Raw genomic sequence first — 12,077 nt, forward strand, 5'->3', positions numbered from 1 at the left:
ATATATTTAACAAAATTTGAAGATGAGGTTTGTACATTTTATTACAGCTTTATCAAGGAGTAATTGATATATAATAAACTGCACATCATTAAAATATGCAGTTTGATTGGGTTTTACACATGAAGTCATCACTCCCAGGATAAGATGATAAACATGTCCAACACCCTCCAAAATTTCTTCCTGTCCCTTTCTCATCCCATATAGAAAACTGAGCCTATGAATAATTCTAAATTGATCCACTCCATTCATTCTAAATGAATAGATTTGTTATTTGAAGAATTGCTTGTGTGAACATGAAGCAGAATAGTTTGGAAGTGGATTTTAACAGGGAAATCATTAAATACATATAGCTCCCTGCCTAGTTTGTTATCTAATGATCCTAAAAATTATTCTATTGCTTACTTCTACCTACAAAAGAAGATATGGGAGAATGACTTAATGCAGGAATTAGCCTCAAATCTAAACATCTGAAATCATCTGAATCATCATTGTATCCATAAATGTTCATTTCCTTAACAATCATGAAGGTAGACTTAGGGAGATCGGTGAGTCCATAAAGCAAAATAATAACTGTATTATGGGAGTTGCAGGAGAAGAAGAGTGGGGAAAAGGGGCAAAAGATTTAGTTGAACAAATTACAGCTGAGAACTTCCCTAATCTGGGGAAGGAAACAGGCATTCAAGTCCAAGAGGCACAGAGAATTCCCCTTAAAAATCAACAAAAATAGGTTAACATCACAACATAATATAGTGAAACTTGCAAATTACAAAGATAAAGATAAAATACTGAAAGCACACTGGGAGATAGGAAGAGGTCCCTAACCTACAAGGGTAGACACATAAGGCTGGCAGCAGACCTATCCACAGAGAACTGGCAAGCCAGAAAGGACTGGCATGATATATTCAACATACTAAATGGGAAAAATATACACCCAAGAATACTTTATCCAGCAAGGCTGTCACTCAGAATAGAAGAAAGAAAGAGAGTTTCCAAGACAAACAATAACTAAAGGATTCATGAACACTAAACCAGCCCTGCAAGAAATATTAAAAGGGGCCCTTTGAGTGGAAAGAGAGCCCAAAAGTAACAAAGACCAGAAAGGAACAGAGACAATATTCAGAAACAGCAAATTTACAGGTAATACAATGGCACTAAAGTCATATCTTTCAATAATTACTCTGAATGTAAATGGACTAAATGCTCCAATCACAAGACATAGGGTATCAGAATGGATTTAAGAAAATCCACTGATACGCTGCTTACAAGAGACTCACTTTAGACCCAAAGACACCTCCAGATTGAAAGTGAGGGGGTCGAGAACCATTTATCATGCTAATGGACATCAAAAGAGAGTTGGAGTAGCCATCCTCATATCAAACAAACTAGATCTTAAATGAAAGACTGTAATTAGAGATGAAAAAGAACATTATATCTAATAAAAGGGTCTATCCAACAAGAAGGTCTAACAAATATAAACATTTATGCCCCTAACATGGGAGCAGCCAAATATATAAACCAATTAATAACAAAATTAAAGAAACTCATTGACAAAAATACAATAAGAGTAGGGGACCTTAATACCCCACTCACAGCAATGGACAGATCATCTAAGCAGAAGATCAATAAGGAAACAAGGGCTTTGAATGACACACTGGACTAGATAGACTTCACAGATATATTCAGAGCATTTCATCCTAAAGCAGCAGAATACACATTCTTCTTGAGTGCACACGGAACATTCTCCAGAACAGATCACATACTAGGTCACAAATCAGGTCTCAGTTGGTACAAAAAGACTGAGATCATACCATGCATCTTTTTGGATCACAATGCTTTAAAACTGGAAGTCAATCACAAGAAAAAATTTGGAAGGACCACAAATACATGGAGATTAAAGAGATTCCTACTAAAGAATGAATGGGTCAACCAGGAAATAAAAAAAGAATTTAAAAAATACATGGATGCAAATGAAAATGAAAACACAACAGTTCAAAACCTTTGGGATGCAGCAAAGGCAGTCCTAAGAGGGAAGTATACAGCAATACAGGCCTTCTTCAAAAACCAAGAAAAGTCTCAAATACACAACCTAACCTTACATCTAAAGGATCTGGAAAAAGAATAGCAAATAAAGCATAAATCCAGCAGGAGAAAAGAAATAATACAGAATAGAGCAGAAATCAATGACACAGAAGTAAAAAAACAAAACAAACAACAACAACAAAAAACCATACACAAAGAAACACAACAAACCAGTAGAACAGATCAATGAAACTGGAGCCGGTTCCTTAAAAGAATTAATAAGATCAATAAACCCCTAGCCAGACTTATCAAAAAGAAGAGAAAGGACCCAAATAGATAAAATCATGAATGAAAGAGGAGAGATCACAACCAATACTGAAGAAATACAAACAATTATAAGAACATATTATGAGTAACTATATGCCAACAGATTAGGCAATCTGGAAGAAATGGATGCATTCCTAGAGACATATAAACTGCCAAAACTGAAACAGGAAGAAATAAAAAAGCTGAACAGACCCATAATCAGCAAAGAAACTGAATGAGTAATCAAAAATCTCCCAACAAACAAAAGCCCAGGGCCAGATGGCTTCCCAGGGGAATTCTACCAAACATTTAAAAAGAAGAATTAATACCTTTTCTTCTGAAGCTGTTTCAAAAAACTGAAATGGTAGGAAAACTTCCAAACTCATTCTATGAGGCCAACACTACCTTGATCCCAAAACCAAAGACCTGACCAAAAAGGAGAATTAAAGAGAAATATCCCTGATGAACATGGATGCAAAAATGCTCGCCAAGATACTCGCTAATAGGATCCAATAGTACATTAAAAGGATTATTCACCACAACCGAGTGGGATTTATTCCTGGGCTGCAAGTGTGGTTCAACATCCACAAGTCAATCAGTGTGATACACCACGTTAATAAAAGAAAGGACAAGAACCATATGACCCTCTCAATAGATGCAGAAAAAGCATTTGACAAAATATAGCATCCTTTCTTGATAAAACCTCTCTGCAGTGCAGGGATAGAAGGAACATACCTCAATATCATAAAAGCCAAATATGAAAAACCCACAGTGAATATCATTCTCAGTGGGGAAAAATTGAGAGCTTTTCCCCTAAGGTCAGGGAGCATGACAGGGATGTCCACTCTCACCACTGTTGTTCAACATAGTACTAGACTCCTAGTCTCAGCAATCAGACAACAAAAAGAAATAAAAGGCATCCAAGTCGGCAAAGAAGTGAAACTTTCACTCTTTGCAGATGACATGATACTCTATGTAGAAAACCCAAAGACTCCACCCCAAAATTGCTAGAACTGATATAGGAGTTCAGCAAAATTGCAGGATATAAAATCAGTGCACCGAAATCAGTTACATTTCTATACACTAACAATGAAGCAGAAGAAAGAGAAATCAAGGAATCAGTCCCATTTACAATTGCACCAAAAACCATAAGATACCTAAGAATAAACCTAACCAAAGAGGTAAAGGATCTGTACTCTGAAAAACTATAGAACACTTATGAAAGAAACTGAGGAAGACACGAGGAAATGAAAAAACATTCCATGCTCATGGACTGGAAGAACAAATATTGTCAAAATGTCTATGCTATCTAAAGTAATCTACACATTCAATGAAATCCCTATCAAAATGCCATCAGCATTTTTCAAAGAGCTGGAACAAACAAACCTAAAATTTGTATGGAACCAGAAAAGACCTTGTATAGCCACAGGAATGTTGAAAAAGAAAACCAAAACTGGCAGCATCACAATTCTGGACTTCAGCTGTATTACAAAGCTGTAATCATCAAGAAAATATGGTATTGGCACAAGAACAGACACATAGATCAATAGAACAGAATAGAGAACCTAGTTATGGACCCTCAACTCTATGGTCAACTAATCTTTCACAAAGCAGGAAAGAATATCCAATGGAAAAAAGACAGTCTCTTCAACAAGTGGTGTTGGGAAAATTGGACAGCCACATGCAGAAGAATGAAACTGGACCACTTTCTTACACCACACACAAAAATAAACTCAAAATGGATGAAAGACCTAAATGTGAGACAGGAATTCATCAAAATCCTAGAAGATAACACAGGCAGCAACCTTTTTGATCTTGGCTACATCAACTTCTTGCTAGACACATCTCCAAAGGGAAGAGAAACAAAAGCCAAAAGGAATTATTGGGACTTTGTCAAAATAAAAAGCTTCTGCACAGCAAAGGAAACAGCCAACAAAACTGAAAGGCAACCTATAGAGTGGGAGAAGATATTTGCAAATGTCTTACCAGATAAAGGGCTAGTACACAAAGCCGATAAAGAACTTATCAAACTCAACACCCCCCCAAAAAAATCCAGTCAAGAAATGGGCAGAAGACATGAATAGACATTTCTCCAAAGACATCCAAACGGCCAACAGACACATGAAAAGATGCTCAACATTCCCAGGCATGAGGGAAATACAAATCAAAGCCACAATGAGATACCGCCTCACACCAGTCAGAATGGCTAAAATTAACAAGTCAGGAAACAACAAATGTTGGTGAGGATGTGGAGAAAGGGGAACCCTCTTACACTGTTGGTGGGAATGCAAGCTGGTACAACCACTCTGGAAAACAGTATGGAGGTTCCTCAAAAAGTTAAAAATAGAGCTACCCTATGACCCAGCAACTGCACTACTAGGTATTTACCCTAAAGGATACAAACATAGAGATCTGAAGGGGCACCTGCACCCCAATGTCTATAGCAGCAATGTCCACAAAAGCCAAACTATGGAAGGAGCCCAGATGTCCACTGACAGATGAATGGATAAAGAAGATGTGGTATGTATATACAATGGAATATTACTCAGCCATCAAAAAACGAAATCTTGTCATTTGCAATGACATGGATGGAACTAGAGGGTATTATGCTAAGTGAAGTAAGTCAGTCAGAGAGACAAATACCATATGATTTCACTCATATGTGGAATTTAAGAAACAAAACAGATGAACACAGGGGAAGGGAAAGAAAAATAAAATAAGATGAAATCAGAGAGGGAGGCAAACCATAAGAGATGCTGAACTCTAGGAAACAAAGTGAGGTTTGCTGGAGGGGAGGTGGGTAGGGGGATGGGGTAACTGGGTGATGGGCATTAAGGAGGGCAGTTGATGTAATGAGCACTGGGTGTTATATGCAACTGATGAATCACTAAATTCTACCTCTGAAACTGATGAAAAAATAAAAAGAAATTTTAAAAAGTATAGGAGAATGAAAGATTTTCTCAGACAAACAAAAACTGAGGGAATCCAATCACCAGCAGTTATCTCCTGCAATAAATATTAAATGAAGCTTTTCAGGGAGAAGAAAATGATATGTATCAGAAACTTGGGTCTCCAGAGGAGAAGGGCATCAGAAAAGGAATAAAGGTAAAAAATATTTTAAGTGTTCTTTTTTTTTTAAAGATTTTATTTATTTATTTGAGAGAGAGAGAATGAGAGATAGCACGAGAGGGAAGAGGGTCAGAGGGTCAGAGGGAGAAGCAGACTCCCCGCTGAGCAGGGAGCCCGATGCGGGACTCGATCCCGGGACTCCAGGATCATGACCTGAGCCGAAGGCAGTCGCCCAACCAACTGAGCCACCCAGGCGCCCCATTTTAAGTGTTCTTATTCTTAATTGTTCTAAAAAATAATAGTTTTAAGTAATAAAAGTAACAATGTGGTGGGTAATTACAACATATAAAAAAATTTAATGACTGGAAGAAAAATCATAGGGGATTAGAGGAAAGAATTGGGAATATTCTGTTATAAGGTTTGTGCACCACATGTGAGGCAGAATAGTCTTATTTGGAGGTGGGCTCAGATTAGTGAAAAATACATATATCACAAACTCTGGGCAAGCACTAAAGAAAACTTAAAAAAGTGTAATGAAATTTTAAGAAAGGAGATAAAATGGAATCATATAAAACGCACAATTAAGGCAGAAAAAGAGGGAGAACAAAGGAAATGTAACATATGGACATATTAACAAAAATGGTAAATATTAATCTAAAAATATCAATAGTCACTTTATATATGAATGGCCTAAATATACCAATTAAAAAAAAGATTGTCAGTATGAACTTAAAAAACAAAGATCCAACTTTATGTTTTCTCTAAGAAAGTGACTTAAACGTTCCCTGACACAAGGAGTTTAAACACAACATTGAATAACTTTTGGCTGACCATTAATATATATTTGTCTAATTGACCCCAAGGAAGCTAGTCTTTAAAGTAAAAAAAATAAAAAAATAAAAAAGAAAGAATAACAACAACAACAAAATTGAGTAGAGGCATCAGAGGCTACATAATGCAGGGAAGGCCAGACGGCAGTAGAATGGCTTATGCAAAATGCTAAAAGAAAAAGAAAGCCCTGCCAACCAAGAATTCTATATCCAGCAACTATCCATCAAAAATTAAGGTAAAATAAAGAAATTCCACTACGCACAAAGACAGAGAATTCATTGCTAGCAGACCTATCTTATAAAAAATACTAAAGGAAGCCCTTAGTCTAAAAAGAAATACCAGTTGCTGACTTGAATCCACATGAAGAAATAAAAAGCACTAGTAAAGGTATTTATGCAAGTAAACATAAAAGAGAATATACATCATTTTTTCTTTTTTCTTTTAAAGAGCAACTACATAAAACAATAATTTAAAAACTATATTGTTGGGCTTGGAATATATTAAGATGTAAATCATATTACATTAACAGGACAAAGGATGGAGGAGCAAAGCTTCCCTGTGTTACTGGAATTAAATGATTATTAATCTAAAGTAGATTATATTACGTTGACATCCATATCGTAATTCCCAGGGTAGTTAATAAAAAATAACTCCAGAAATTACAGTAAAAAACATCAAAAGTTCAATCACAGTAAGTTAACTTAATTACAGTAATTTTAATTATGATAAATATAAATAGATCAAACAGTCCAATCAAAAGACAAAGACTGTGAGACTGGATAAAATAACAGAATCCAAGTATACGCCATCTACATTTTACCCAGTTTAGATGTGAAGAAATAAATAGGTTGAAAGAATAAAAGGGTGAAAAAGATGTATACAATGCAAATGACAACCATAAAAGAGTTGGAGTAGTTATGCTTAGAAAAAGAAGGATATTTCATAACGATAGAAGAAGGGTCAATTCATCAGAATGACATAATAAGCAGAAACGTGTAAAATACACATCTAACAAAAGAAACTCTTCTCAACTCTTTCTATGAGACTGGTATCTTACATCAAGACAAATACATCTTAAGGGAAGAAATTGCACTACCATGCAATGTCTCGAATGAATATAGATGAAAAATTCCTCAACAAAATGTTAGCAAACCAAACCCACCAATACAGGCATAGGCATTTTATTGCACTTCTCTTTATTGTGCTTCAAAGATACTGCATTTTTTTAAAAACAAATTGAAGGTTTGTGGCAAACCCTGCATTAAGCAAGTCTAACAGTGCCATTTTTCCAACAGCATTTGTTCACTTCATGTGTCTGTGTCACTCACAATAGTTCAAACTTTTTCATTATTATTATATTTTTTACAGTGATCTGTGATCAATGATCTTTGGTGTTACTACTGTAACTGTTTTGGGACACCATGAACTGCATGCACAGAAGACAGTGAATGCAATAAATGTGTGTTCTGACTGCTCCACCGACCAACCATTCCCCCATCTCTCTCTCTCACCTTGGGCCTCCCTGAGACACAACAATACTGAAATTAGGCTTATTAATAACCCTACAATGGCTTCTAAGTGCTCAAATGAAAGGAAGAGTTGCATGTCTCTCACTTTAAATCAAGAACTAGAAATGATTGAGCTTCGTGACGAAGGCATGTTGAAAGCTGAGATAGGCAGAAAGTTATGCCTCTTGTGCCAAACAGATACCAAGTTGTGAAGGCAAAGGAAAAGTTCTCGAAGGACATTGCAAGTGCCACTCCAGTGAACACACAAATGATAAGAAAGCAAAACAGCCTTATTGCTGACAGAGAAAGTTGCAGTCATCTTGAAAGATGATCAAACCAGCCACAACATTCCCTTAAGCCAAAGCCTAACCCAGAGCTAGGCCCTAATGCTCTTCAATTCTGTAAAGGCTGCAGAGGAGAAGTGTGAAGCTAGTAGAGCTTGGTTCATGAGGTTGAAGGAAAGAAGCCATTTCCATGACATCCAAGTGCAAGGTGAAGCAGCTAGGGCTGATGCAGCAAGGTATCCAGAAGATCGAGCTCAGAGAATTAACAAAGGTGGCTACACTAAACAACAGATTTTCAAAGTAGATGGAACAGCAATTCCATTCCTAGACATATACTTAAGAGAACTGAAAACATGTCCGAAACTTGTGCCTGAATGCCCAGAGCAGCCTTCCGCACAACTGCCAAAAGGTGGGAATAAACCAAATGTATATAAACTGACAAATGAATAAATAAAATGTAGTATATACATATAGTAGCACATTATCCAGCCATCAAAAGTAAAGTACTGATTCATACTACAATATAAATGAACCTTGAAAACATCATGCTAAGAAGCAAGTTGCAAAAGACCACACACTGTATGATTCCATTTATGTGAAATGTCCCAAGAATAGGCAAATCCATGGACACATAAAAGGATTACATTGCCCAATGCTAGGGGCAGTAATAAGGATTAACTGCAAATGGGCAAGGGAGATGTTATTTAGGTGATGGAAATGTCAAAAATTGGATTACAGTGATGTTTGTGACCTCAATAAGTTTACTAAAAATCCTTGAAGTTTACACTTAAAATGGGTCAATTTTCCGGTATGTAAATTATACCTTAATACAATGTTTTTTTCCTATTTTGCCCATCCCCCTCCACCTTCCCTCTGGCGACCACCACTTTGTTCTGCATTTAACAGTCTGTTTGTTTTTGTGTTTGTTTTGTTTTGTTTTTTTAGATTCCACATATAAGTGAAATTATATGGTCCTTGTTTTTCTCTGTCAGACTTATTTCACTTAACACCATACGCTCTAGGTCCATCCATGTTGTCTCAATACAAGAAATTTTAAAGACACTCTGGGCAGTAGAGAAAAGAAAAGAAAAGAGAAAGTGCATCTTTTTCACAACCTATCAAGGATCATAGAGAGTTCATTGGGCTGTTGTATGTTGTTGTTGCTGTGGTGATGATAGGAGTGTTGGTTTTCCCATGAGGGCTGAGGGTCAAGCAATGATTTGGATCTTTTAAAATAAAAAAGTTTTTTAAGTGACTAAATAAGTAAGCCACGGAGCTGAAAAGTGCAGCATAGGGAATATAGTCAATACTAGTTTAATACCATTGTGTGTTGACAGATGGTGACTCCACTTATCTTGCCGAGTACTGAGTGAAGTATAGAACTGTCGAATCAATATGTTGTACGCTTGAAAGGAACATAACACTGTATATCAATTACACTTCAATGATAAATAAAAAATTTTAAATAAATGAATAAAAAACAATGCTGCTGGCTCAAAATTTGGAGTAGCAATGGGGGCAAAGAGAAGTGGATAGGTTTAAAAATATTCAGGAAGCAGAAGTGGCAAGATTTTGAGTTGATTCTATATTGGGAATCCGGAAGAGAGAAGATGGCTCCGACTTAGCATGCTTAAAGTGGAATTCCTGTTCTCCTCCCAAACTTACTGTCTTCCTTTGCTGCTAATCTCAGTGAGTGGATCAGCATGCTGGCACAGAGTAAGCATTCATTGATTGTCTTTGGAGTGAAAGAATAAATGAATAGAGTAGAAATACAGCCAAACAAAGCATTCACCGGTGCCTGCCAAACAGCCAGTCCTAAACTCACCCTCAAGGTCGGCTCAGCAGAAGTCTATCACAATTTCCCTCTCACTTTATCAACTGTTTGGGAAATCACCAGGTCCCATGTCCAGAAGAACATCCACCTTCCTATCAGGCAGTCCTTGCCTAGAACCTGCAGGTGTGGCACAGACCGCGTTTTGCCAAGAGCCTCTTATCCTGTAAATTCTTTACATGAGGGCAGAGTGGCAGATTGTACAGCCAGCCCATGTGAGCACAGAGGACGTTTGGTGTTGTAGAAACAGGGTCACAATGGGCACCCAACTGGTGGATCTATGTTCACTTTGGCTTCAGTCACAAAGAGACTCTTCATACCAAAGAGGTTTATTAATCCAGCCCTCCCCCCACCCTCATCCTGGCAGGCAAAAAATACAACTGCCAGAAACACTGTACAGACACCAAGTGTTAGTTTGGCTATTTTATTGCTTCTCCCAAGGCTGACAAGCAGAGATACAGAACTGCTTGCGGTTTCTGGTACAGATACCAAAACCAGGAAGTGATCTGTCCCAGTGCAGATTTCCCAGAAATAAGAATGACATGCGGCATGCAAAGGAAGCCCCCTGGACTCAACGAACCCCTCAAAGATTCCCTTCATCATACTAGTTACCAGGGTAGAGTATAATCCCTTTAAGTCTGATGACAAACACATTCACCTCTCATGGTTGTGAAGATTACAGTGCATAATATAGGGTTGCCATTACCACTGTAAGCAGTTCCATAATGAGATGAAATTGGAATGACACGATGTTGGTCCATAGTGTGGATAAGTCTTTGTCTTTATAGTTAGTGTAAAATAAACTGTATGTAATTTTTACTATAGTGCTTCCTGAAAGGGCAATACCAGCTAAGAAGAAACTGTTTAAAAGTGCTATTGGGAATGGATTATGCAAGTGTTCCTACATATGAAAGCTGAAGTTTTTCTTTCAGCGATTGGTTAACAGTTAAATTACCCAAGTCTTTTATGATGAGACTTTTGCTGGGCAGTGTACTATGTTCATTCAACACATAATGTTTTGGTCAATCGTCTGGTTAAAATCTTTAACAGTAAAGCATTCACAAAAGCATTCTTCAGAGCTGACATTCAACTAAGGCACTGAATGAATGAACGTTTTTTTCTAGCTTTCAGGTCAGTTAGTAGTTAAAAATGTTTAAAAGGTTTTTCAGAGTTGTTTTAGTAATGGAGAGCACTTCCTCGACTAACTTTTCCAATGCCCTGCCCGGTTACTCCCGACTCTTGCTAGGCATTCTTGCTCAGGAGGGGCAGACAAAGGGTAAAATCTGGGCAGAGAACACTAGTGGATATTATAACGAAAGACAGTGCTGCAAGGTCTTGCGGACAGCCGAGTTCCACCTTCCACTCCACCGCCAAGCAGTGTAGCTTGAACAGGTTAGCCACTCTCTGAAAAGCTAGATACCAAGTCAGTGACGGACCCAGGGCGGGGAAGTCCGATCGAGTTTGAAACAATGTACGCTGGGCGTCAGTCCCAACGCGAGCTTGCTCCAGCTCCTCCGGGTCTTCCCGAGCGCTATAGGCCCATCTGGCCCTGCACTGATCTCCAGGCCGACTTCGCGCAACTGGCATAAGGCGTGACGACAGCCCTGCGGCAAGGCACGAGTGGCCTTCTCCTCTACAGGGGTTAGGGTAAGTACCACCGCCCTGGGGCTGAGCAGACGCGGTGGGAGCCGTCCCCCTCGCCCCCGCGCCAGGCCTTAAAGCGAGCGTCTGGGCAAACCCAACCACCGCACCCACCAAAGGCCCCCCTTCCCGATCCATGGGACTGGACCCACCTGTGCTGGAGGTCGCGACTCCCAACTCAGCAAAACGGGAGGAACTGTAAGCAAAGAGAGCCTTGGGAGGCAGTCTCGCGCCCGCCTTTTGCTTTTTCCCAGAGACTATCGGCCCCGGGCTCCCCTCCCCCAGTCCGTTCGGGCCCAGCAGCCTAGAGGCCCCGCCCCACTTCTTCCGGCCCTGTGCGGTGGGCGCCTTGTGCGCCCTGGACCGAGGCCGCTGCGGGGGCGTGCTAGAACCTCTGATTCAGAAGGGTCGCGATGGGGTGCTCCTTGCCTTCGTTTAACAGATTTGGAGCCACAGGCACGGAGAGGAAAATAGACGGACCCATACAAATACACTGCGTGTGACACCTGGGTCTCCTTGTTTGCCTTCTCAGCGCTCCTCCGGAGTCTTCCCCCTTACGAGGTTGCTTATTGAGGTTTTCTGGAACAA

General features: G+C 39.0%; 1 protein-coding gene across 3 annotated transcripts in view; it reads right to left on the reverse strand.

Annotated features, from left to right (window-relative positions):
* Positions 1-11,776, reverse strand: part of TMLHE (trimethyllysine hydroxylase, epsilon) — a 136,104-nt gene extending 124,328 nt beyond the window's left edge. For all 3 annotated transcript variants that reach the window (XR_012377144.1, XM_073889665.1, XM_025862874.2), the window contains exon 1: positions 11,642-11,776. The gene's annotated coding sequence lies outside the window, so the exon portion shown is untranslated. The remainder of the gene's footprint in view (positions 1-11,641) is intronic.
* Positions 11,777-12,077: the final 301 nt, after the last annotated feature.

Source organism: Callorhinus ursinus, unplaced genomic scaffold (genome assembly GCF_003265705.2).
Source record: "Callorhinus ursinus isolate GAN/ISIS: 27379988/994484 unplaced genomic scaffold, GSC_fseal_2.0 scaffold112, whole genome shotgun sequence".
Lineage (NCBI taxonomy): Eukaryota > Metazoa > Chordata > Mammalia > Carnivora > Otariidae > Callorhinus > Callorhinus ursinus.